We start from the raw sequence: 26445 nt of genomic DNA, 5'->3' as shown, positions 1-26445 counted from the left end.
AGCTTACTCGATCACTTCGGCGGCCGAAACTATATAGCGCCGGCTAGGTGGACTGGTGCACTGGTACTAACGCGCTCGGCCTAGTTACCCTTGCGGGGAACTCCAGATCAACACCGTTCGAGCGGGATTTTGCCTTTCCCTTCACTTTTCCTCCTTTACCATGTCCAGAAATGGCTGCTTGGGTTGGTTTGTTGATGTGTTGTGATGCGAACCGATGTGGTGTACGGTTTGAATGAGAATGATCGTTACGGCAGCGGAGCGGGGATTTTTAAGCTGACTGGCTGGCTCGAGAATTACGCATGTGTGAGACTGCGACCAATGTTTCGTTCATTTTTTCCTTTTTCCTTTACATTCGTGCTTCATTCTATTTCGCTGCTGCTCTGGTTGCCCGTTTTGGTCGGTACGATTTGAGGAGCACAAAATGGACCAATAAAAAATGGGCACATAGTGCATTTTGACAATGCTTGATATTTCACAATTATTCAATTATTTATCTCAAGAAAAATGAAATGTTATTCATTATGATAGATGCGTAGATATATTTCCTATCAATTGATGCAAAAACCTTTGCGATCTATTGAGAAATGCTCGAGTTATAAGCGTTCCAAATCTTGCATTTTTTCCTACTTGTTCAGTGCCTAGATTTCCATTTCACCCCCTATATCTTCCGGTTAGACGTAGTCCTACGTCAAAAAAGAAAGAGAGAGAGAGAGAGAGAGAGAGAGAGAGAGTGAAAGAGATAGTTGAATTATATAGGTTTTAAACTTTTGTGTATTCGCCTCTACCCAAGAAAAAGGCCAATTTAGAAAACTTCTCCCCGCTGCCGCTGACTGGTTGTTAGTTAGATGATTGCCAAGTCGGTAGGTATGAAATTGAAACCTCAGACATACATTTTATACCTTAACTTCGATGCAACGTTGCATGTGCGAAATCGACCATACGAAATCGAACATACCATAACGTAACGTGCATAACGTATGCACTTCCTGTTTCTGTTCAACAAACGCATATTTCAGCGCACAAAATGCTTCCACTGAGCGGCACAGCAGTAATATTTCCAACTTAACTCTCAGATTTTACATATATTGTAGGTTGATTGATTTTTTTGGAGGCTTTAAACTAGTTCATTCGATTCTAACTATGAAAAAGCCCTATTATAAAATCAATCAAAAAAGAGCCCTGAGATTGAGCCCACGGTCGTTCGCTCAAAACGCGGACCCGCAACCGTTATGGCTAAGGAGATCCTCTGAATTTCGAAATCACAGAGCGGACCGTACATACCTCTTTCTCTATACAGCCATTCCATGCCAAACCGATATAGTGTTTCTCAGATTGTCGTCAAAAGTGGTAGTTTTGTTCTTTATCGCAAATTATTAGAGTCGTATTTTTTTTTTTATTGACCATTTCCATTTTAGGGCGGTTCGAAAAAAACAATTTTTTTCGCATTTTTGCCAAAAATGACTTTTTATTTTAAAAGTCATTACTTTTGAACCACTGTACCAATTTAGATGTACGAAATATTAAATTAAAGCCAATCAACTGGTCCTTTTTGGAAAAATACTACAGTTGCAGAAAATTTGAATTATGTTTTCGTTATTATTGATTGTATTTGTTTTTATAATGTTCATGGTCTCGGGACCAAAGGCGCTATATTTTTTTATATTTTTTCTGGAAAGCTGAGAATTTTTCACATAACATATCTCGAAACCAGTGAGGCGTTTTTTTTTCTTTTTGAGTTATTATTTTTCAAAGATAACCGATGGTCCGAAAAATATTTTTTTCCCATTTTTTCCACTACAAAAAATCATAACTTTTGATCTACTGGACCGATTCAGATGATCAACTTATCAAATTGAAGTCAATAAGCTTATTTCCACTTAAATGCATCTCCTGGACCATTGTGCATTGTGTATATACAGCCATTCCATGTCAAACCGATATAGTAGTTCTCAGATTTTCGTCAAAAGGGGTAGTTTCGTTCTTTATCGCAAACTATTAGACCCGTATTTTTTATTTTTTGTTAGAGTGCACATATTCATTTTAGGGTGATCCGAAATATCGGCTTTTTCCCCTTTTTTTTTCCAAAAATGACATTTTTTTTAAATTCATGACTTGTGAATTACTGAACCAATTTAGACGGTCGACATATCAAACCAGTGTTTGGATTTCGATCAAAATCGAATGATACACAATGTGTCATGCAAGTAAACTCTCACGAACATATAACCAAATATGAGAGGATCATTCAGATACTTGTATGAATGTCAGTAATCACTTGTGTAATATTTAGTGATTAAACTGAGAGAGGAACGAAGACTGTTGATTGCATATCCGATCTGTACCAAACATCGCACACCATTTTCTAAGCCTGCATACAAGTTTGAACCGCATATATCGTCCCGCTCTACTATAGCGAAACCCACTGCACAGGCAAGTGCAAAGCAATAAATGATACAAGAAAAATTACGTCATCATTCGGTCACCATTTGCGGAGAGCAACAAATGGGGAAAGAGAGCGGTGTTGCTAGTAAAACTATGCGGTCTATATGAATATACACATTTCAAGGGATAGAGGCGTTAAAAATGGAAAATATAATCTGACTACCCTTCCCTTAGCCTCTATCGAACTAAATAATCATATAGTTTGCACTCTCTGAGACTTAAAAATCAGGATCTGCTACATTAGCTGAATATGAATCTTTCGCTTTGCGTTGTCCGTACGATCCTGCTGTTTCATGATGCATGGAGAGGTCGGTATGCATATGTTAGAGGCAAAGAAGAAAATAAGCTTTCTGCACTGAAAGCGTATATGATAGCTTTGCTTGCATGCTGGTGTGCAATGAAGTGCGAGCCGATGCAGAGTTGTCTCGTTCTCTTTTGTGTCGTGATTTGCAGCACATAACAACAATAGAATACCGCTGGGGTAAATGTTTCCTGAAAGATCATATTTGAACGAACGAAAGCGATTTTTTCAATGAGTGGATCATTTGGCAAACACTGTATCAAACTAAAGCTTATAAGTCATTTAGGAAAAATGCTACGCTTGCAAAAATTTCAGGTTTTGGTTTTGTCATTATTGATTGTATTTGTTTTTTATAGCTTTCATGGTCTCGGGACCAAGGGCGCCATATTTTTTTATATTTTTTATGGAAAGCTGGGGATTTTTCACATAACATATCTCAAAACCAGGGAGGCGTTCTTTAATTATTGAGTTATGATTTTTTCAAAGTTACCCGATGGTTCAAAAAATCATTTTTCACTTTTTTCCCAAAAATGTATTTTTTCAAAAATTTATTACTTTTGAACTACTGGACCGATTCAGATGATCTACATATCAAATTAAAGCCTATTAGCTATCCTTTCTTGAAAAAATAACACACTTGCAAATTAACTAGATTATAGTCACATACATCCAGTCTAGTCGCATAGAAATATTGAACGCAAACTGAAAACATGTTAACTTTGAAAAATCATAACTTAAAAACGAAAAATAACACCTCTCTGGTATTCGGATGTATTATGTGAAAAAACCTCAGCTTTCAGGAAAAAATATAAAAAATGTGGCGCTCTTGGTCCCGAAACGATGTAAGCTATAGAAAACAAATATCATCAATAATTACGGAAACAAAATCAATTTCTATTCAGAGCGTACCCTAACGTAACTTAGAAAAGGGCGCTATATCGGTTATTTCAAGAGATAGAGAAAAACTTTGTTCTACAAAGATGTCTCAAATAATTGGAGCTACAACATTGTCGAACTATGTTTACCTCTATCTATAAAGATGAGAAAGTTAGATTTTTTATTTCATCGACAATTTTGGTCACCCTATTTATGACAACATAAAAACGAGTTTTTGTCTAGAGAATAAATGTCCAGCTCTAAAGGCTAATTTCCACTTAAATGCATCTCCTGGACCATTGTGCATTGTTCTAACTACCTTTTTTGTTCTAAAATAATTGGTCACAATTGGTCACGATTTTTGTTTTCAAACGATCTCGAAGAAATATAAAAAAACTTAAATTAAAAGTAACAAAATACAAAACTTCCGATTTCAATAAAGAATCTTATACATACACTTTTAATCGGGTATTTACTTCTACTACTGCTTCTCCCCTAATCCCCCCTCACAACTCCCCCAATACCTAAAGTGTCCGTCCACTCCAACGTTCACGTTATGATGCTTTTGATTTTTCACCAGAGCACCAGCGCGGATTGCGCTCGAGCAGCTATGCTCTGTTACAAGCGGTCGGTCGAACCCCGCCGCTCGTGCACTTGTTGTGTACTACTACTACACAGCTCAGTTAGTACGTACATTTAGTTCGGACGGTTGTGGTGCATTCTCGCGAAACAACCAGCCAATGTCCGGCAAGTCCGCCGAAGCCAGTCGCAGTTTTAATCCGTTGTCACAGCAAACGCGGACTCTGTGGTGTCATACTGTTTCTGGCTCGGATGCAGTCAGCGCGGTCCGCATCGTTGTGCTCTGTGTTTGTTTATCGTGTTTGTTTACATCGTGCGTTTAGTGATGATGCTGCGCTGTTATCAACAAAGACGAGAGATGAGAGTCAGTGATTGTGTTAATGTTTAACGATTCTGATGCCCAGAATCAAGTTCTCTTCTTAACTTCGTGAAAGTGAAGTGATGATTATGTAAGCAGCGAAACAAACAAGGAAATGAGTGCTGCTCTGCGGTTCTGACAAGCGCGCAGAATCACAGGAAAACTATTTCCGGCAAACAAGAGGTGCGATACCGTCGTAGACCAACCGTCTCATGGTTTCAGTCGTGGATATTTGTCGTGAAAGTGCATTTTTGTCGTTGCAAAGAAACGCCGAAACAGCTGTTTGACAACAAGCGTGGCTGAGTTGCTCTCAATTTTCTTGCTCTGGTCGCATGAGAGTAGGAGAAGATAATTACCAACCCGAGGTTTGAGGTATAGCTAACAATTATCTTTGTCAGTAATCTGGTTTCGCCGCGCGCGAGGATTACTAAGCCTCGTGGGGCACATTTCCACACCGAAGGTCAATGTGGCAATGAAAAAAATGACTATGACTTTTAACCAGTTTATAAGTTCACGATTGAGTGGACAAATCAATGCGAATTTATGTCGATTTTTTTAAGCTTTAGGTCAACTCATGCAGTGCTTGCGATTTTTTAGCTTGTTGAACCTCATTTGTCCTTAAGTAGCAGTTTTTTTTTCTTTCTCAAACTCTGAATAAACATTTGAATTTTGTTTATAAGTAAAGCTTATAAGTTGTGTTGACTCGATTTAAATGCTGTGTATTTCATTATTACACAGGATTCTTTTCTACGCGATTTTGTGTACACGATTTGCTCGTTTTGTTAAACGCGATTTTTGTTTTTGCGCGGACGCATCAGTCAATGTTCCAGTAATTCCAGTTTATCAATTTAGACTTTCTGGTTTGACCTTCAGCCAGCCACGAAATATTGCACATTCAGCCACAATCAACAACGTTTTCATGCTATTCTTCGTCACAATTATCTGGAATCTGGATCATATACCCTTCCGTTTCTAGAAAGAGTTCACCCCGCTCCAATCTACTAGTTCAGCGAAATTGTGTCCGTTTGCGCTTAGATCAGTGATCTAGGGGGACCATGGAGGTTTTTCTGTTTACACAAGAAAAAATTATCAGCTGCAGCGTGCGAATTGCAACTCGGTTCGTGGAACTGCTGCGCTAGCCTGAATGTATTATATCCGTGATTCACCTCACAAATAATAAGATAGATATCGTGACGAAGATAAGAAACGTACAGTACATTGATGTCTGTAATTATGGGATTTCCAGACTTCACCATAGCTCGGTCAACGATTATGCTCAGTGAAATCCACATGTTCTATAGTGGGTGTTTTCTTAAACCTTATGCCAAAATCGTTTATTTTTACGTTTAATTAATTTAATCAATATACACCATATATGTTTTTCTTGCCTAACGATAATTGGAAAAATCATGACTTTTGAACTACTTTCAGGCAGTCTCAGTTCAATAGAGGCAATCCGCTCAATGAAAGTTGATAAACGCTCATCTTATTTCCTAACAAGAATAAGACATCTCTTGAGTGTTTTGGTCGAAAAATTATTCAAGATTACCTTAGCATGGGTACCCTCTCATTGCTCGATTCCGGGGAATGAGAAAGCGGACTCGCTAGCTAAGGTGGGCGCATCAGAAGGCACACTTTTTGAAAGGCAAATTGCTTATAATGAATTTTTCGGCTTATGTCCAATCACTACAACATAAACGCGCATCTTTATCGCATTGGGCTCGCAGCAAACAATCTTTGTGATTGTGGCGATGGCTACAACGACATCGAGCATGTTGTCTGGTCGTGTATCCGGTTCCATGCAGCCCGCTCTCAGCTTTCCAGAGCATTGAGGGCACTAGGCAGACAATCGGATATCCCCGTCTGGGATATCTTAGGTAGTCGTGATCCTGATCTTCTGCTTCGTCTATACCTGTTCCTCAAAAACGCCGATTGATATGAGGTACAGACTAGGGGGGTGTCGCTGTCTAATGGTCAGTTACACTCCAATAGGAAGTATCTCGTGTCGGCCACACATACATAGTACTGGAGACTGCAACATCCCAATTATGAGATCTTTTCAATACTAACCTCGAGCCAACCGCGAGTGATCGGTTACATATTACTAACATAGTTGTAAGACAAAAATTGTCAAAATATTGGACTCTCGGCCCCGTCAGGCTAACGCCACATGTGCCTTAAAAAAATATATGTTTGAAAAAAAAATTACTTTTGAACTACTGGACCGATAATAAAATTGAAACTATTGAGCTAATATTTAAAATATTATACTTGCGAAAAAATTGATTCTAGTCGCATAGATCTAGTCTAGTCACATAGGACTATTGAACGATGAGTGAAAACAAGTTGAATTTGGAAAATTATAACTCAAAAACGAAAAAAGACACATTTTTGATTCTTGAATGTGTTATGTAAAAAAATCTCAGCTTTCAAGAAAAAATATAAAACAAATTTAGCGCTCTCTATCTTTAACCGAGAAAATTATGTAAAACTTACACAATCAATAATTACTAAATCGAAAATTCAAATTTCTCGCAAATGTAATATTTTGAAAAGAAGACTAGATAATTGGCTTCAATTAGATATGTTGATCATCTGTATCGGCCCAGTTGTTTTGAAAAAAGGGGGAAAATTTTGATTGTTTAACCATCGGTTAAATTTGAAAATTCATAACTTAAAAACGGAATAAAATCACATCTCTGATTTTTGAATATGCTATGTAAAAAATTTAAAAAATATAGTGCCCTCTAGTCCAAAACCATAAAAACATCAAAAATCAAATACAGGGTCTTTCAGATTAAACGCTCACGCAAAAAAATCGAATAGCTTCTTATAACAAATTTTTTTTCGCTCCATTGATGGTAACACTGCATTCCCCACTTCGAGACGATAATATTCGGCTACACGTTCAGTCTGATCGGATGGTTTTTAGTGTCAAGATGTACAATTTGTACAACAACGTGTATTTTTAGTGAAATCGTATTACTCGAGCAAACGAAACCTTAATGAAATTGTGTCCTCTTATGGTAAGAATTCCAACATGTCTCGTCGTTGATTACTTCCTCTGGGGGTACGTCACCGTTGCTATGGTAATAAGCTACAAAATTTGGAGGAACTTAAAGAAGAAATAATTAGGATTTTCAACAGCATCGAAGTCGTAATGTTAGAGTTGTGAATGAAGAATTTCGTTCACCGTTTAAAACGCGTTATCGGAAAAAGGCTCAGTCACATCGAAAATGTCCTAAAGTAAGCTTTATTTTTGTTTTTTTAAAATTAAAAATCGGTTCATTTTTGTAGAAGTTATTATAATTTGTTGCGTGCGCGTTTAATCTGAAAGACCCTGTACAATCAATATTTGCGAAAACAAAATCCAATTATTCGGCAAGGAGAATATATATTCTTAAAAATACTAAGTTATTGGCCTCAATTTGATATATCGATCATCTTAATCGGTTCATCAGTCCAAAAGTTATGAATTTTCTAAAAAAAGTCATTTTTGGGAAAAAGGTTTTTCACCTTTTTGATTGATTGATTTGATTGATTTTTCGGACCACCCTAAAATAGAAATAGGCACCCAAATGAAAAAATTAAAAATACGGGTCCAATATTTTGCGATAAAGAACAAATCTACCACCTTTTAACGAAAATCTGAGAACCACTATATCGGTTTGACATGGAATGGCAGAATTGTTAGTAGCAAAACCTACACGGATAGAGTGAAACCATTTTTTTTTAAATCTCTCAATAAATCGTTACATTTTTCGTAGAGCGAACCCTTTATATAGAAATCAAAGATATTGGGCCCTATTCCTTATAACGAGACGAGCAATTCGTTCGTCTTGTCTCGGCTTGAGTCACTATAGAGACGAGCAAAATATCCTATTCCAGCAGATGAGTTGTGAAATGCTTTATTTTGTAGACTGAAGAGACTTCAGTCACTTTTTCTCGGTATGATCAGTGATGTCAGATGAGAAGACATGTTTTTATTTTTAGAAATCGACAAAAAAAATTAAAATTGATCAATCGACACTCTTTTCTCAGTGCCAAAATATTGAAAACATAATCATCAAGGTATCATCAAGGCTACTGTAATGTTGAATCAGCAAAAGCATTTCTAATATCGTGCCCTAAAAGTGTAACTGTGTAATAATTTTCTTGCACACCATATCATAAAACTATGCATTACATTGCTGTCACAATACAGACACATTAAGTTAAAATTAGAAATCTCGCATACCTTTTGAAGATGACCTTTGTGCTTTGATCGATTATCTTCATTGATTTTCTCTTTCGATAACCACGATAACCCTTGCATACAGATTTTACACTAGTTTTGCCACATAGTTTGATAAACGAGGTTCCCTCCTACACTGTTGATCATCGAACACACAAGACCAGCGATACCAACCTTCCTGATTTTTCAGGATTTCCTAGACTTTTTGGCACGTTTCCTGATATCCTGACAAACACTCTATTTTCCCTGATTTTACTGAAATGATCCTGATTTATCCTGATTTTTGTATTAACTTCATCAAAAAAATATATAATAAAAATTATCCGCAATAATTATAATGGGATCTCTGCCAAAGTTTCCTTGATTGGAACTGAGAGCTGACGCGTTGACGACGTTGAGCTTCTTTTTACTAGTCACGGGGAGCGCCAAATATAATAATTGATTTTCAGAAGGAATGAACATGATTTTAAAATAAAGATTATGAATTAAAATTACCTTTTTTTTGCAGGTGGTAAAGAAATCGCATACGAAAATTGTGTCTAATTTGTTGTTATAATGAAGAGTTTCAGTAACGATACCGGAAATGAATAGACATATTGTTAAACTAGAGTCAGAAAAACGTGTTTGAAGTAATTAAATAGCATGATGCAAAAATGTTTATTCAAATTTTAATATTCTCAAACTGGCTTCGTGCCTTCTGATCTGATATATCAGATTTGGGTCCCAAACTTTCGAGTTGAATACGGATAGCCTACATAGGAAAGCTCTCCGATTCGCACTTGTATAATACTTACTTTTTATTTCGTTTATTATTGATCTATTCCAAAGCAATTCGCGTAATCGAAGGTGCATTGTTGACATTTATGAAAACATTATGTTGGCGTAAAAGAAAAATCAGATTTGTACCTTTGCACGCTCGAAAAGACATAGAAAAGGCACTTGAATAAAATTTATTACTTGATGTTTTTTGAAGCTCTCTTGCATTTCTCATATACATTTTCTCCAGTCGTGGTGATAATACCACTGCAGTAATAAAACACAGCGTGAGTGGCAGTCACCGGAATTACCAAATAAACTTCAGACATTTTAACACTTGATGATAAAGTTGTTTACGTTTATTTCGATGGCTTATTTGCAAAAACTTGTAGATCTCGCGAGATTTGTAACTCTGTTCGATCTACCGAGCTCAAAGAATCAAGATTGTGTAACACAACTGTGCATATGAAACTGAATAAATGTATGTCTGCCTTCAAAAATGATGCTTTTGTTCTCCCAAAAATCGGCATGAACTTTCTGGACAACCCAATATGAACTATCTTGATTTATCCTGATTTTTATTTTCATTCTTCCTGATTTTTCAAAATTGTAGTTGGCAACCCTGCATAAGGCGGTTGCATTGAAAGATAGGCACCCTGTGAAAATGTCCATCTAACGACGTTGGATTCCATTGGAAAGGAAATTTATCCAGAAATTTTTCTCATTGAACAGGAACAGAAAATACAGTAAAAAGTTAACCAATTTGACGATTAAAATGGGTATGTTTTTTCGATTGCGCTAACCACTCGCTTCCTTCCCCGACGCATCGAGCAATCTTTTTGCCTACAACTTGGTGTTAGCTCACAATGTGAGTTGATGCGTATCACGAGTTTTTTTTTCTGTATCCGCGATGACAACGGTACGGTGTCGATATCTGGATACGAGATTAGTTTCCCGCTAAACTTATCATTATAATATCAAATTATTTGCAGATGAAATTTTTGTATGAGATTATTATATCACATGAAGAAAACCAAGTTTTCACTCACATTGAATACAAGTTTGATACGAAGAAGTTAATTTTCATTAATGATTCTTTATTTGAAAAGTGCTCATTCTGCCTGAAAACTCATTATTATCTTCGACACTTCACTAACTCGTAAAACGTAGTTCAATGGCGTGCCGTTTATTTCGTTAACACCGTGAAGTGTATTCGAGAATCAAGCCCGATATCTACGATACAGGTTTGTTCTTTTTTGAGTTGACATGAAATAAATTAGATAAAGTGCATATTTCGTTCGAGACATGCAAATGTGTTTGCGATGGGAATCATCTTTAGACATAATTTGACTTCAGATTCTCTACCCTATCGCAATCGTGATATACTGAATCTGAATCTCTCTAACTGTATGCACGATTAGCAAATGAAAACCATCCATCAAGAACAACGAACCAACTTCTCCCCACGCCTAATTCGAACCACTCTCCATTTGGATCATTGCGTATGCACTCTCAGTTTAAAGTGTACATTTGGAGCAAAACCCTTAACAAATCCACTCGTACTCTATCAAGATAAATTGCTAGACCATGATGAATTGACAAGCGCGATTATCGCATTAGGAAAATCAGCCCCAAGTGCGAGATAACCCCTTAGATCGGCGGTACTTACGATTTCACAGTAACTGCACGGATGGGGGGTACTTGAATATGCGCGGCAGCAGTACCTAAACCAGTTTGGTGTAACCTTTCAAGTGCAACTTCCCGTAGAGAGAATTGAAACTGTGTTGGGCAGTAGCGGTCAACCAGGGTAAACATCGCGAAAAAAAAAGCAAAGCGCGGCTATGTGTGCCGGTTTATGGTTTCAATTTTGTTGTTATTTTTTTGGCTACTCGGTCGTTTTGCTGTATGACAAAAGGTAGCTCGAGACATTCGCTTGCGTGCGTGATGAACGGTTCGATGGCCGCCGGTTGAACTGGTTAAAACTGGATGAGCTCTTGCGCTTTGGGTCTATTTTTAGCTGCCTGAAGTTTATATTATATCAGTACAAGGTCGATTTTGTTGCGGAATCATCCGGGGAGCTGATAGTTATGAGTAAATTGCATCTAACCAGACATAAAATTACGTATCATTAGACCCTAAATTGTCCTGCCCGGTGAATCTTCACAAACGCTCTAACCTATCTTTCCAGAAAATCCCCGCTATGTTCATATCGTATTAACACGGCATTATACAGTACTTCTTGCGACTTGTATTATCTGCATCCACAAAAGTCGAACATCGCTTTTACGACATTTTGGAAACAATTTCCGCTTCGAATGAAATATATTGCGTTCAAAGTTGCAATATTAGTAACCAAATAACAATGATATCATTCCGAAAACAAGTTTTCGTACAAGCACATTGACGTTACAATTTTCATTTACACAAAGCTGTTAGCCCAACAATTAGTTGTTATCTAAGGATGCACATTAGCTGGTGCATTCAACTAACAATAACTCAGTCATCAAACGCTTACAAATGCTTCAATGACATCGGTAGCTCTGGCAGGTGACATTTATTATACCGCTCCCACAGTGAATAGATGGTGAATAGATGATGCCTTGTCCAGATATAGTAATCACGTTTGATTTCACGACTTCCTTCTACCCTTGACTTTGACTACTGACAGGCGGTTAACCGAATGCCCTAGAGGCGTAACGGTGATAAAATCTGCTGGTTCGGCGTGAAGGGCCATTGTGCACTGCATCGTGCGCTATGATGCAAATGCAACCACAAAAGCTGCAGTTCATACCGAGAAAAAAAATGAAATGGCGAACGCCATCCGGCAATAACCTGTCCGTTATCACCCGGCGCTCACGTATTCAACCGCTCGATTGGAGTTCCGTTAGAATCAGAATCGAGTTCTGAAACGAACGAGACAATCCTCGCGGATCGCATGTTCATGGAACCAGCGATTGTCGCCTGATCACATGGCACAGAGTGATTAGAGCTGTGCTAGAACGAAATACATCTCACGTTCGCAGCATGTGACTCGTTTTAAAGATAACAAAACGTTGATACAGTGTCCGATAATAATTCTAAATCTTGTGTGAATCTCGAAGCATAACTTAGGAGGCGAACGCTCAAACGGCAATTAGTTTCGAACACTAACGCCACTGAAACCCCAACGGAAGCTCACTTGTGTTAATAAATCATTAGAAAAAAACGCTTCTCCTTACATATCCATATTCATAAACTTAGAAAGAGAATTGTTCAGTATCGTATGTAGTGATCCGCGATTTTTGAAATTAATCGTCCATCAGCTAATCGAATACTTTTCATTAGTTTGTTATTCGATGCGATTAATCGCCCCAAATAATCGATTAATCGATTAATCACCACACTGAGAGAAATAATTAGTTAGACTAATATTTCTCATTTACTAGAAAGCCATCTGGAATCAAAAAAGTATTCATTTCGCCTGAAATCAATTATTATATTTTACGCTCCCCTAATCTCGTCAATGAAGCTCAATTTGCGTTGACGGCATTAACACTAAAAAGACCGAAACTTAGTATATACCTATATTTCCCAAAAGCAGTCAAAGTGACTGCTTTGTGAAAGAATATCTGATGTGTAAAGAAATTTATTTTAAATTAATTTGCAATATTTTTTATATCTTTTACAGTTATATAACAAGTTATTAGTGAATATGAACGATAAATAAATTATTTTGCTTAAAAAAATCATTTTTGGACTATTTATGTATTTTTTTCGAAAATGAAGGTGGAAATCTTTTCATGTTTTTTTCATTACTTTTATAAATTTTCACATATTCATGCATAGAATCTAGAACAGCTACTCTTTTATTTACTCCGCTTTTATATACTTTAAGAACACAATTCTCTGATTCACATAACAGAGTTGAAAAACGAGACATTTTATCTTCCGTTTGATAAACATATTTCGATAGTTCCCTTTTGTTTCTTCTAATGGTTCCAACCAGAATTTTTTTTTTCTTGATAATTTTGTCGCGAGTGACATGCTAGGGAAAATTGGTCGTGATATTTCTTGAACATCTTGTAAATGGCTTGATAAGTTTCAGAACAACGTGTTCACTGAGAAGTATTGATGATATATCCCCAAATAAGAAAAACCATTCAAAACATTAATTCCAATTGTATGCCAAGTTTATTGAGTTTATTAGGCATATATACTGTGAAAATCTGCATTTGGTTTTTGTCGAAAATAATTAATCGTCAACTGTAATATTTTGCCCTGGTTGATAGCAAGCTGTACTATTCTCAATATTCTCAAAGCTCCAAAAGCATATCAAATCCCAATAAATGCACATATTTCAGATAATTCTGTTGTTCAATCATTCCTCAAAACTCAGCAGTCTACATTTGTGCGTCTTTTTATATGCTTGATAATATTGTTATCTATTATCAACGAGATAAGACCATCTCCCATAATGATTGGTGATCGACTCCTCATCTTCAGTGTCAAATGTTTCACTTTGAATACAATCTGCCTCATCTCCACACGATAGTTCAGAATTTATTGCATCTGATTCTACAGTACTTGGAAGCACTGTTCGCTTATGTTCGTTTACTTTTCAATACCTCATTTTTATTCAACATTTACTTCCTGCATTTAGGCCTCAAATGAAACAAAATAAACAACTTGTTTGAACAAGTATTACTGCACAAAAATTCGAATAACAATTACTACTTTAGATTTTTGAGAAACTGCAACTTATCAATACGTCCAAAGTGACAATTTATCATGTACTTGTATGTTCTCATGTGACGGTAATCAAAAAAAAAGAAAACTGCCTTCCAATACAATGCCGAAACTGGTCATATACGAAATTTACTGAATTCAGTAATAAAAGTAATTTTATTATTTGAAATTCCTCCAGCAGTCAAAATGACTGCTTTTGGGCTATATAGGTATAACACATATATATCTCCGGAAATGAAGGAGGGGGGGGAGGTTACTACAATTATCAATAAACACTGTTATATGTTGTGTAAAAAGTCATAACATTCTAAGAAACTGTGCCATCTTATACATAACAGCTTTCCTAATTGAAATTGAAAAGCAGTCAAAATGACTTGCTTGGGCAATCTAGTGTTTAGCTTCGTTTACCAGTTTAGAGGAGCGTTGAAGATAATGGTTGATTTTTAGGATAAAACTACAGCGGCAGTACGTTTTTTTTTCCGCTGGGTTTGGATCAATTAATCGACGTAAATTATTCGTTCGCTTCGATTCGATTAATAATGGATTTCTGTAGGAAGTATTCGATTAATCGATTGATCGAACGAGTATCGGGGATCACTAATCGTATGTTTGCGTGTTGAAATGATGTGATGAGCTTTTCGCGGATGAACTAATGGCAGTGGCCGCGCAATCGCGCAATCTAGACCATTATTATAGGTTCTCACTGTGATTAACGTTAACACAGTCCCAACTGACTAAAATTATATGCTTCACTGACACGTTCGTTTGTTTACACAAATCTCTCCCTTCGCTTTGCTGCCTATTAGATGCAAAGATGCAGCTTTGTGTACTAAGCCGTGAGCGCTGTCATTGTTCGTCCAACACCAGCTAAACATTTGTAGTGTTCTGATGTGTAAACAAGTAGTACTCGGTTTATTTGGATCCAATGTGGTTATACACCACCAAATTGAATTTTTCAATCATGTTTTCGGAGAAGATATATGTCGCTATGAGTAAATGAAATTTTAAAAACAAATATGTAACAGTAAAAACAGGAAGTGGATTATATCTGTGGTATAACCGCAAGGTTGACGTAGGACTATCGTTGATTTAGTGATCATTTGTTTGAAGTTGAATCTGAATCCATTCTGGGGGACATTTGGGAGACTTCGAAAACGAGAGCGGTACGTTGGAGGCACAATGTTTTATGCATCCAATATTGTATACGAAAATATTCTACTGATGGGGAAGGATAATCTTAAGAAGCTTTCCTGTTAATTGCACTTGATTGAAAAATCACAAAACGAAATGCATTTGATCGCAGTATTATATGAATAGAAAACATTAAAATAAACACTTTCGCTTGAATGTAATTTTCAATTCCAAGGGGAACTGGCAGATTATTTTTCAGTTACGATAACATCTTTTCGGATTCTTCTCGATGCTGGATAGAAACCAAACGAAAAGATTTGCGCGCGTGTATGTGTGTATGGCGGCTGCTCCGATGTCTCAAGCGGAACCGTTTTTCGATGCTGGTACTTTCTCGGTCGCTTTTTCAGTGACATCACTCTCCTCCTGATGGATTCCCTTCTGGCTTAAAGTGCACAAACAGGCTCTTGGTGACACCGTTCATCAGCGATTTCATGATGAACGAAGTTAGCTTCACCACAGCAGCGACAACATGCTCCAATCGCTGTTCAATTATAACTGAGTGGATTTCCGAGCGGCGCTCGCTTATACACCGTTTGGTGATTTCAATAACCTGTTTTGAAAGCAATTTTGAAGTTTTTGGATCAAAAAGTAACAAGTATATAACGCGTAGACATTTCATCTTTCAAATGAAGTGTTTATCATGCCATTTCATTCAGTTGTTTAGGAGCTATTAACGCTCAAAATCTCGGTCTCCGGCGTAACGCTTTCGTCTTCGAAACTTTGATTTTACACCCCGGTATAGAAATGAAAGACGTAGTCCTACGTCAAAAAGCATCGCGTTTTTTTTTTGAGTTTCTTCCTAGGAAGCCTCAGATGGTTTTGAATAACGTTAAGGAATTTATTCAAACGAAACACTATACCCAGGTGGATCTTTAGATTTATTCTTCGTTTGATGCTCAACTGGACAGCCGATGACATCGTTATTATGTTGTTCGAGGTATTTCTTCAGTGATTGCTTCCGAATGAAATTTGGTTAACTACTGCATGGAGTTTCAACGGTATGGTTTCACACTTCCTGAAGTCCGCGGCTAGTATGTTAAAATATTTATTGATAAGGCTCTTCAATGGTTGCATTTGTAGCTCTCTCGCGAGAGGCACTTCATAGTGTCTTGGATCTTCTGAAAGAGAAATATCTCCAAATTGAGGCATTTCGAGAGTTTATTTCCGTGATTTGTAAACAAAAACAATTTTTGAGCAAAATACACAAACATTTCCTGGACCAACTTGCTAAAAAATTGACACAGGTCATCGGTTTAGGTTCTTGAACGAAAAGTGACACAATTCGAATTGTTGAGAACAGCGATGTGCTCTGCGAACACGAAGCTGTGTATGGTGGAGATGAGAAAAAAAGACGGGTGGGCAATGTCGTGGACATAACCGGAGAGACGTGGGACCTTCTCACTTCCTTCCTCTACTTTTCATTCGTATCGTATCTCCGCTCTTAGAGGAGATGTGTCTAAAATGCGTCTGCCGGGCAATTTGACCCGCCTGATTTTCTCGTAAACCAGCAAGAATAGAAATGCAATGGAAATAGGTAATCGTGCTTGTCAATGATAGAATCCTACCATGCAAGTTTTACATTTGTAACATGCTTTAAAAAAATAAGAAAAATAATTTTCTTTGGAAGTGATTTTCGATGTAATTTTCTACATCATTTCTATAAGGTTTTTGTTGCTTGAAACCGATTCAGAGGCGATAACTGTGGGTCATATTTATTGAGTTGAGTTCCCAGTGAATATCTCAGATGAAGAAAATGGTAAGAAAGGATTCATTTCCTTCTCAATTCAATATTTTCCGCATCGGCTTACCATCGGGCAGTATGGCATACCCTCGATCGGGGCAATTTGCTCGCTTTCGGCCGTAAACATTCTCACGGGAGAAATAGCTTGTATGTGAGGGATGCCAGATGATTTTCAAATATCTCTGCATGACACGAATAAATGTCTTCAAATGTATGACATGGTGAACAAAAATGAGCAAACCATCACGATATTTCTAAATCATGTTCGGTGTTCTTTATCACACAAACAATTGTTTTCACATACTTTGAAATGACCTCAGTATGGGTTCACAAAATTAAATGTCTTGACAACGAAAACATGTCTTCACATCTGGCATCTATATTATGTGCTCAGAGAATGTAGGAAAACAAGAGCGCGGACTGGAGAATTAATGCACGAGTACTGGGAGAACACGCTCACCTCTTCTCTTCGCTGGTGGGCATGAAGGGAATAGATTGATGGAATCTCTCATTCATACAAGCTGTTTCTCTGAGCTTTATACTTTCTGAGAGGAACAACTCATGGGCATATTATACTTCTGCTGGGCCATTTAACACCGTATGATTAGAAAATTAGAATTTGGGCGCCTTACAAAATAAAATTCGTAGCACTTTTGTTATTCAGTATCTGAAATACAGAACGAGTACAGATGACTGAGGGTTAACTAATCTACGTACTGACGTAGTTGTTACCTTAAAATTTTAGAGCACGGTCAGGATAAATCCATTCTCGCTTTGGGGGTGCGTATTACACACTTCTCCTATATATGTGAATCGCGCTTCGATGCAACGTGATTCTCCGAGCGGCGCGTGAATGGGCATAACAACAATATTCCCCGAATCCATATCATGTGAAGCATATACGAGTAAAATTGACCTCTTTCATCGTTACATTGTTCACTTCTTTTCTCTTTTCACTATATGTGTCGCAAACAAAAACATCTCTTAACTTGTGTATTCGGAATCAAAATCCATCGATTAATTAAAGAGATATTAACGTTCAAAATCTTTCACTTTTTCCTTTTTTCACCTTTGAAATAGGCCCACATATTGAAAGGTTAGACGTAGACCCATGCCAAAAGCATTGTTAGTCTCCGAGAAAAGCAGCAAAAACCAGGATATAATTCCTCTAAGTAAATTGACGCCGTTATAAGAGTTTTCGCCCAGTCTTGATAATTCGTCTGCATATGTATGACGATGGTACTCCTGCGAGATAGTGGGTTTGGTCGCAAGTTTTCCAAGTTGCAAAAGCCATTTTGTAAAACCACTAAACCAAAATAAAAAAAAACATATCACGAATCAGCCGTAAGCTGTCGTGAATAACATTTTGAAAAACTTCTAACTTTTAATATTATTTAATCTACAAGTACATAATTATTCGAAGCATAACAACAACAAGCCCCGTGAAGGGTGTATTTAAGAAACATTGCAATTTCTAAAACATGATTCATTTGAAATTTGGACGCAAATAAATCAAGCTATCTCGGAACCATGTTAATGGAAGAACAGAATAAAATAATTAATCAAGAAGATTTATTGGTCTTCAAAGAAAAAAAAATCGATTTGGATTTGATGAAATCTCGAAGTTTTCTTCGAATAACTATCATATTTTAGACAATCTGTTGTTTAACCTGAGCGTACATTTTGTTCCACGTTCTCTTCATTCCTGTCGCATTCCGAGTCATCTTTCTCCTCTTCTTCATCTTCTGTTTGACAACTGTGACAAATGTTTCCCAATTGGAATTGAGATGAGCTGGGTGGATTGATGTCCTTTTGGAATGAATTCACCCCGTTGTCTCGCTCTTACTGCAGGACTTCTTCGCTGAAGTGATGGCTTGTCAAATCAGACCAAAACTTCACAGGTCCATTGTGAGCATTGATGTGCGGGAGAAAACGTGTGTTCAGACACTTTCTTGTACATTTTGGAACCCATAGCCTTGTTAGCCAGCGCTCTCAACATCCCAAATACAATTACAATTATTAGTTCCACCTCGACGCTTCCAATGATCCTGCCAATAGAGTGTACGTTGCTCACGGAAATGGTTAAGAGCGCTGCACACGGTTAATTTAGCCATATTCCTTGATTTCGCGGTTTTTTGAGCCTGAATATCTGGAATTTTCGGAGTAGCAACTGCAACAGAAACAACTAATCAGAAAAAGTGTAGTAGGCTAGTAATATCTAGGTGCGGTATTGTATTTTAAAACAAAAATTAACCCGGCAAACGTAATGCACCAGGCAAACCTAAGCCGTCCAACACCCGCTAAAGCTCAATCGGACAATGCTAAAGGATGGTATTCTATGTTACAAACTAACCGGGCAATCAGTGGAACACAGGTTTGCGTGCGAGACATCGCCGCTTCCGACGGCGGGTCGGCGGTGGACTCGGATCGCGTCATCTTGGCTACTTGGGCCTCGATTCCTTATCCTCGTTAAATAGAGTCTTCCTCCCCATTAAATTGACCTCAGAATAAATTTCGAAAAATGAGAACGAGAAAATAAATTTATAATAGAAACGTGCGGCTTTTATACACAGGCATTTATATGAGGTTTTTTTCCGCTCCACAATATTCCTAGCCTACTACACTTTTTCTAAGCGTTTGTTTCTGTTGCATTTGTTTACTGCGGCGATTTTTCCGGTCACGGTTACTAGTATATTCAAACATTTTTCCTTAATTCTAATGTTAATAACAGCCGGGTGCTATGATTGGTGCTAGGATCATTAGCAAAATCTCAAGCAGAACTGTCAGTGGGATAATCGATATGGTGGCTCCTGTCAGTTCAATAGAGGTTCTCTAAAGACGTCACCCAGGTGGTTAATAATTTAGGAAACCAATTGAACAATTGAAAGGATGGTCTCCAAAACACGTCCGCATTGTTAACGTAAGACTACGAAATTATTTTATTCAATTCGCCAGTGTATCACTTCCGATAGTAACTTAGGAAGAAATGAAATCTAATAATTAGCTCTATAGCAGAATTCTTTGGTAGCCCTTATGCGTAGTTTTCTTCGGAACTCTCTTGTAGCATTTAAAAATCCAATTTGAACATTAAAAAATTAGTATTCAGCCTTAATGGATTTTACATTAAGGCTGAGAGTTAGTTTGAACTTTGCTGTCTTGCTTGGAACGTGTTGGAACGTGCTCATTATGGCTCACTTCTCGGAAAACGTCGAACAGTTTTTCTGGATGTAATCAATATTTGAATATTTGATTATATTCGAAATCGACTCAGCAACAACACGATAAATGCAATTTCAAAATCAAAAAATTTCATTAAACATCGTGGCGGTAACTCGAAAATTTTATCGAATGAGAGTATGCGATCTTAATTTATAAAGACTACTACATGGACTGAAACGTCCCGGGATTTTTCAACAGATGGTGCTACAACAAATGAACAAGATTCATTTCGAGAAATTCATCTGTCCCTAGCTTATGTGTTGTTTGAGTGTTGTTTGAATGTCTCTACCTGAGCATTCGTATAGAAAATGGTAAAAGAGGAATATCGTTTTTTTTATCAAACATTTATTTTGATGAGAACAACTCCTGAACAATTAATGCAGTGGCTGACGAAATATTATTCCACTTCTGCTCCTTCGAGAACAACAGTTTATCGGTGGTTTAGTGAATTTAAAATGGGCCGTACAAGCATCTCGCTCTGGAAGGCCAAAAGAGACGAATCCAGAAATCGTGAAACAAGTGCATCGATTCGTTTTGAAAGATCGTAAAGTGAAGTTACGCGAGTTAGCTGATGCCGTAGGTATTTCAAAAGAACGAGTGGGGTACAATTTGGACATGAAAAAGCTATCCGCACGATGAGTGCCGCGTTTGCTGACCGTCGGCGCACTGATGATTCAACAGTCGGTTTGGCGTTGTTGGAGCGCAATCAAGTGGACTTCTTTCGACGTTTTGTGACAATGAAACGTGGATTTAATGCCACACTCCTGAGTCCAACAAGCAGTCTGTAGAGTGGCACTGAGGCATATTTCGAAGACTCAGACATTTCGTACATCGACGATACTTAAATGTTTACCTTTGCATCAATTTCGATATACACTATTTTCCGTTCTTAATAAATCCAACTTGCAAGTTTTCACAACTGTAGCACGTCTTTCAATCTCCTCTGCTGATTTTCACGTCTAGAATAGAGCTATGCTCGACCTGATACTACAAATTATTTACCCTCAATAAAGGGTGAGTCGATAGTTATTGCGACACTTAAGATTTATTGATAAATCGACTGTAGTTATCGAAATACAAGTAATGTTTTACGGTAGTTCAGTACTTTTTGTGTATGACATAAAAAATCCACTTGCGTTGTTTTACCGTGTTTTCTGCATCGATTCACCCCTCGGTTTTGTATATATAGAATGTGCAGTGATATTATCACCACTATTTGGACATAGAAGTTCCGCCAACAACAGCACAAAAAAGCTAAGGAATAGAATGCATTTTCCTCTTCCTATCTCTCTTTTTGAATTGCTGTATTGAACCGCGATAGCAGTTGCTTCCATGAAAAGCAACTATGAGCGATTTCTTTTTCTTCTTATGTTTCACTATTTTATTATGTTCAATATTTGTGTATGTATGTATCCTTGGTAGTGGTGACACCTAGTTATACCTGATGTTTAGCTTTATTTTCGGGATGTAGAAGCGTATCGTGCTTGTTTGTGTTTGGAACAGCTGTGTAATATATAGGGGATTGTGGTCTTAGGGTGACCGGTAGTATTAAATCGATTCGATTTTTACACACCTATGAATCGAGCCAATTGGTGGAGGGCATAGTGGGGTAGCCTTGCCATACAATGCTGAAGTCGTCAAAAACTAATATTTCAGGTAAAATTTGGGCAGCCAATTTGGCAACTTGGGGAGTTGATTTTTAGACTACGGTTCTCGACGTTAATATATAATGCATTTCTATATTCTGGTTTGGGGTTCCTGACATCGCTTACCTATCCAATTATTAGAGTGTATATAATTGATGCAACTTCAAACATATCCTGTGAATTGTTTATTATAAAATTGTGTATCTCAATTTTCGTTTACAATTCACTAATTCATATTTCTGATGAAGTATTCAGATTGAAGACTCCCGAGAGAAACAGTAAATTCTTAACTATATATCTGATTTTGATTCAGATTTCGGATACTGGGAGTGGATCAAAACGGTTATGCTTTTCGATAGAAAAGTGTATCTGTTTTTTGTAAGTGTCCGATATGCAGGCGGAAGGTTATGTTTTATTAACTTTAATTCTCCTCTCTTTGTACCTTGAAAATTAGACGTAGAAAGTTTCTAGTTAGTGTGTAAGTGTTCATTTGTGTATAGTGTATAGTTGATTTCTAGTTGACTCACTCCTAGGATCCAGTGAAGCAATGCCGGGTGTCATTTTGATGCAAATTTGTAGATAAATGCGTATAAAAATTATACATTCATTAATTGTTTAACTCGTTTAACTTTTATTATATAATTCTTTATTATTTGAAATACAAAGTACGAGTGATAAATAATAGAATATATAGATATCTCTTGGTTACCTTGTCAGGTTCCCAAAGACAACGCGGAGATATTTCGATGAGAAGTACGTGCGATGAGTAATAGAATATATATATTTCTCTCGGTTACCTTCTCAGGTTTCCCAAGGATAACTCTTCGCCGTCGCCATTGGATTTCGATGAAAAGTACATGCGTTAAACGATAGAATATATAGCTGGTCGAAAATTTTTACATTTTATAGGTTTTCCTTCTTAGGATACCAAAAGATAATTTCTGCCGCGTCTCGTAACACGAGATTTTAGGGGTTTCGTTTCGTCGAGTGGTCGATAGTTCGCATTCACATAATCACATCACTTACCCCAGTGAATCCTGATTTTAAACCTATTCCACTAACAAATATCCCTTCCATGGTAAACGCTAGCTAACCACAGAAAACAGAAAATTGCACAACGAGAATGATATGCTGGTCCCAAGCGTCATTCTGTATGTTGTGCAATTTGGTTGGTTCAGGTCAATCACGGAGAGCAACTACGAATTGTACAGTCTATCCAAGCTCAGGCTCAAGCTCGATTCACCCCTCGGTTTTGACAGCTGGTTGATTACATCTGACACAAACATAATTTTCGTAACTTTTTAGTCAACTTTCCGTGCGTAGTGACGTGTTTTTGACACTGAGGAAGCTTCCGAAAAATGGATGCGAAAAAAATTGATTGTGCGTGACTTCCAACGTAAGTAGACTCAACGAATCCCTTGCTGAGATGTATCGGGTAAGCCGTGATGCGGTCCAGCTGGTTATTCTGAAGCACCAGATGCTCGGCAGCATGGCCGATCGATCAGGAAAAGGACCGAAACGTAAGACTGATGCAGGAAAGGACACGCTAGTCATCCGAGAAGTAAAGAAAAACCTACGAACGACTATTCGGGCGATTAAAGAAAGGTTGGGTCTGGACCTTCTTAATCGCACCATTCGACGACGCTTGGGTGAACGGGACCTGAAGAGCTACTTCGCCAAAATGCGACCGATGATCAGCAATACCAACAAAAAAATGACTTCAGTTTGCGAGGGACCATGTCAACAATCCGCTGGAGTTCTGGATGCGCGTTATTTGATCGGACGAATCCAAGTTCGAACTGTTTTAACAAGAAAAGGCGACTCCGAGTGTGACGGAAGAACGACGAGAGCCTCCAGGACCGACATCTACAACCGACTATGTTTTGAAACAAGGTGGGAAAACTGACGTTGTGAACAAGCAAATCATGAGTTTTGAAAAATTAATTTCTATATACCGTTTTGTCTCAAATTCCGAACACTTGAGCTTTGATGGCCATTAAACAGTTTCTCATTACTCAAAATGGTACTCTGTCGCGAAATTAAATTGATTTTTGGATACAACAGAGCCTTCTTTTTCATTTGACTGCAATAAAATTGATATACAAATACATATTCATGGTGAAAAACTAAAAATATGTTTAATCACTTTTGTCTCAAATTCCGAACACCATTTTTGTTACTGACTCATATTTCGAACACTTTTGTCTCAAATTCCGAACAGCAAAAATGCATTTCGACGTAGGATTACGTCTTTCGGGAACATATTGGGGTACAAATTGAAAAACGATAATCGAGCACATCGAGAAAATTGTCCAATTTCAATTTCAGTCATTTCATGATGGATTGATTAAATTTTTGCGTCGATCTATTTCGACACCCCATAACAATTTTTTATATTGAAGAAAATAATATATGTCATGAAACTAACTATCGAACAATTGAAAAATCTCGACTGCTATCCTAACGGAAATACCCACTTCTGATTGGTCGACATTGACGACACATGCGGCGGGTCCTTAACAGAGACATCAAAACCAAGCTGCCTGGAGGAAATCGGCATTGCCAATACATGAAAGAAGGAGGAGCTTTTGTTCCCACCGAAATGTATTCCCTAACAGAGACTTCAAAACTAAGCTGCCTCGAGGAAATCGACATTGCAAATACATGAAAGTAGGGGAGACTTTTGTTCCTACCGAAATGTGTTCCCTAACAGAGACATTAAAACTAAGCTGCCTGGGGGAAATCGGTATTGCAAATACATGAAGGTAGGGGGAACTTTTGTTCCTACCGAAATGTGTTCCCTAACAGAGACATTAGAACCAAATCATTATCAAAGAGTTTAACGATGTAATTCTTCAAAAATATCCAAAATCAACAGATAGCTCAACGGAATCCTACGTCAACTATGCGGTCGTGTCTCGGACACAACCCTCCTGTGACTTTTTTTCCTTTAAATCATATGTTTAGAACTACTGGACCGATTCATATGATTGATATATCAAATTAAAGTCAATTAGCTATTCTTTTTTGGAAAAATATTATACTCGCAAAAAAATGGATTTTGCTTTCGTCATTATTGATTGTATTTGTTTTTCATAGTTTACATGGTTTCTGGACCAAGGCGGTATCAATACCTATTAATGATATTAAAATGAAGTCTATAGTCAAAATAATGTCAAGGTTTTGATTATTAAATTATTTATAACATTAAAGTTCAGTAAATTCACATTGAAAAATGAAGTGTTCGCAATTTGAATTATGCGTAGAAATTTGATTCATATTCCGAACACTAATTTTAATGAAAATTTTTGCATAATATAGTTTTTTTCATCCATTTATTGTAGATTCGTACAATTTCTAGCACTTAACATGAAAACAACAAACAAAAACCGAAAAATTAACGATACTCGTTTTTTATACAGAATTTTCTAACGCAAAATTAAATTATTGGTTTTGACTGTCACTTTTTTGCAAATGCTCAATATTATATATTATAGGCCGTATCGATACCTGTAAATAATGTTAAAATGAAGCCTAAAAGCCAAAGAATTTCAGGGTTTTGATTATTCAATTATTTATAACATTAAAGTTCAGTAAATTTTCATTTGAAAATGAAGTGTTCGGAGTTTGAATCATGCGTAGAAATTTGATTTATATGCCGAACACTACTTCAATATTAATTTTAATGAAGATTTCTGTATAAAATATCATTTCTTTCACTCAGTTTTTGTACGTTCTTACATTTTCTAGCACTTAACATGAAAACAGTTGGGTTACTTATGTGCCACCCTGTAGAAACAGAAAAATTTTAAAATAAAAATCGTTTAGTGTGCCAATATACCATTCCATTCTTTGTTTTTGAGGGGCTTTAAACTTTGCAGTTCATTCGCCTCTAATAGTTTGCCAATATAAATGGCAAATAAATATGTAAACAAACCATCAACAATTTTTATGGCGTGAACAGCCGTGACAACCGTTACAAAACAATGAATTTTTTAAAGTGTTGAAAGCCACAAACGTTGAACGTGTGATATTTTTCCAGCAGATGTACAATTTTTAACGTCAAATCGTGACCAGAGAATATTTTTCAATGTTATAATATTTACTGCAACTGTTGTCTATGTTGGTACTATAAAACTAATTTTAACACACTGAACTAGGTTCTAGAAACGTGAGTTGGCAATGATGTTTATTCGAAAAGCAATGATTTATGTGTTTTGAAATTATATACTAAATATGAATTCAAAATTTCAAACACTTTACAAACATTTTAATTTGTTTACCACCTCATGTAGAAAGAGTAGCGTCATTCTCACACGATCTCTCCGGCCAATATTGTTCAAACCAATTTTCCGCACGTTAACTGTTCTTGTTTGC

At 37.0% G+C, this 26445-nt stretch overlaps 1 protein-coding gene across 5 annotated transcripts in view; it reads left to right on the top strand.

Annotated features, from left to right (window-relative positions):
- The window catches only part of LOC129764654 (trehalase), a 122290-nt gene that overhangs the window by 36098 nt on the left and 59747 nt on the right, over window positions 1–26445 (top strand). For 3 of the 5 annotated variants that reach the window (XM_055763951.1, XM_055763946.1, XM_055763944.1), the window contains exon 1: window positions 4344–4739. The exons of the other annotated variants lie outside the window; for them this stretch is intronic. The gene's annotated coding sequence lies outside the window, so the exon portion shown is untranslated. Of the gene's footprint in view, window positions 1–4343; window positions 4740–26445 lie in introns of those variants that run through there. 5 annotated transcript variants of the gene reach the window in all.

The sequence above is a fragment of the Toxorhynchites rutilus genome, chromosome 2 (assembly GCF_029784135.1).
Source record: "Toxorhynchites rutilus septentrionalis strain SRP chromosome 2, ASM2978413v1, whole genome shotgun sequence".
In the NCBI taxonomy this organism is placed as follows: Eukaryota; Metazoa; Arthropoda; class Insecta; order Diptera; family Culicidae; genus Toxorhynchites; species Toxorhynchites rutilus.
This window is presented reverse-complemented; position numbering and strand designations above follow the sequence as displayed.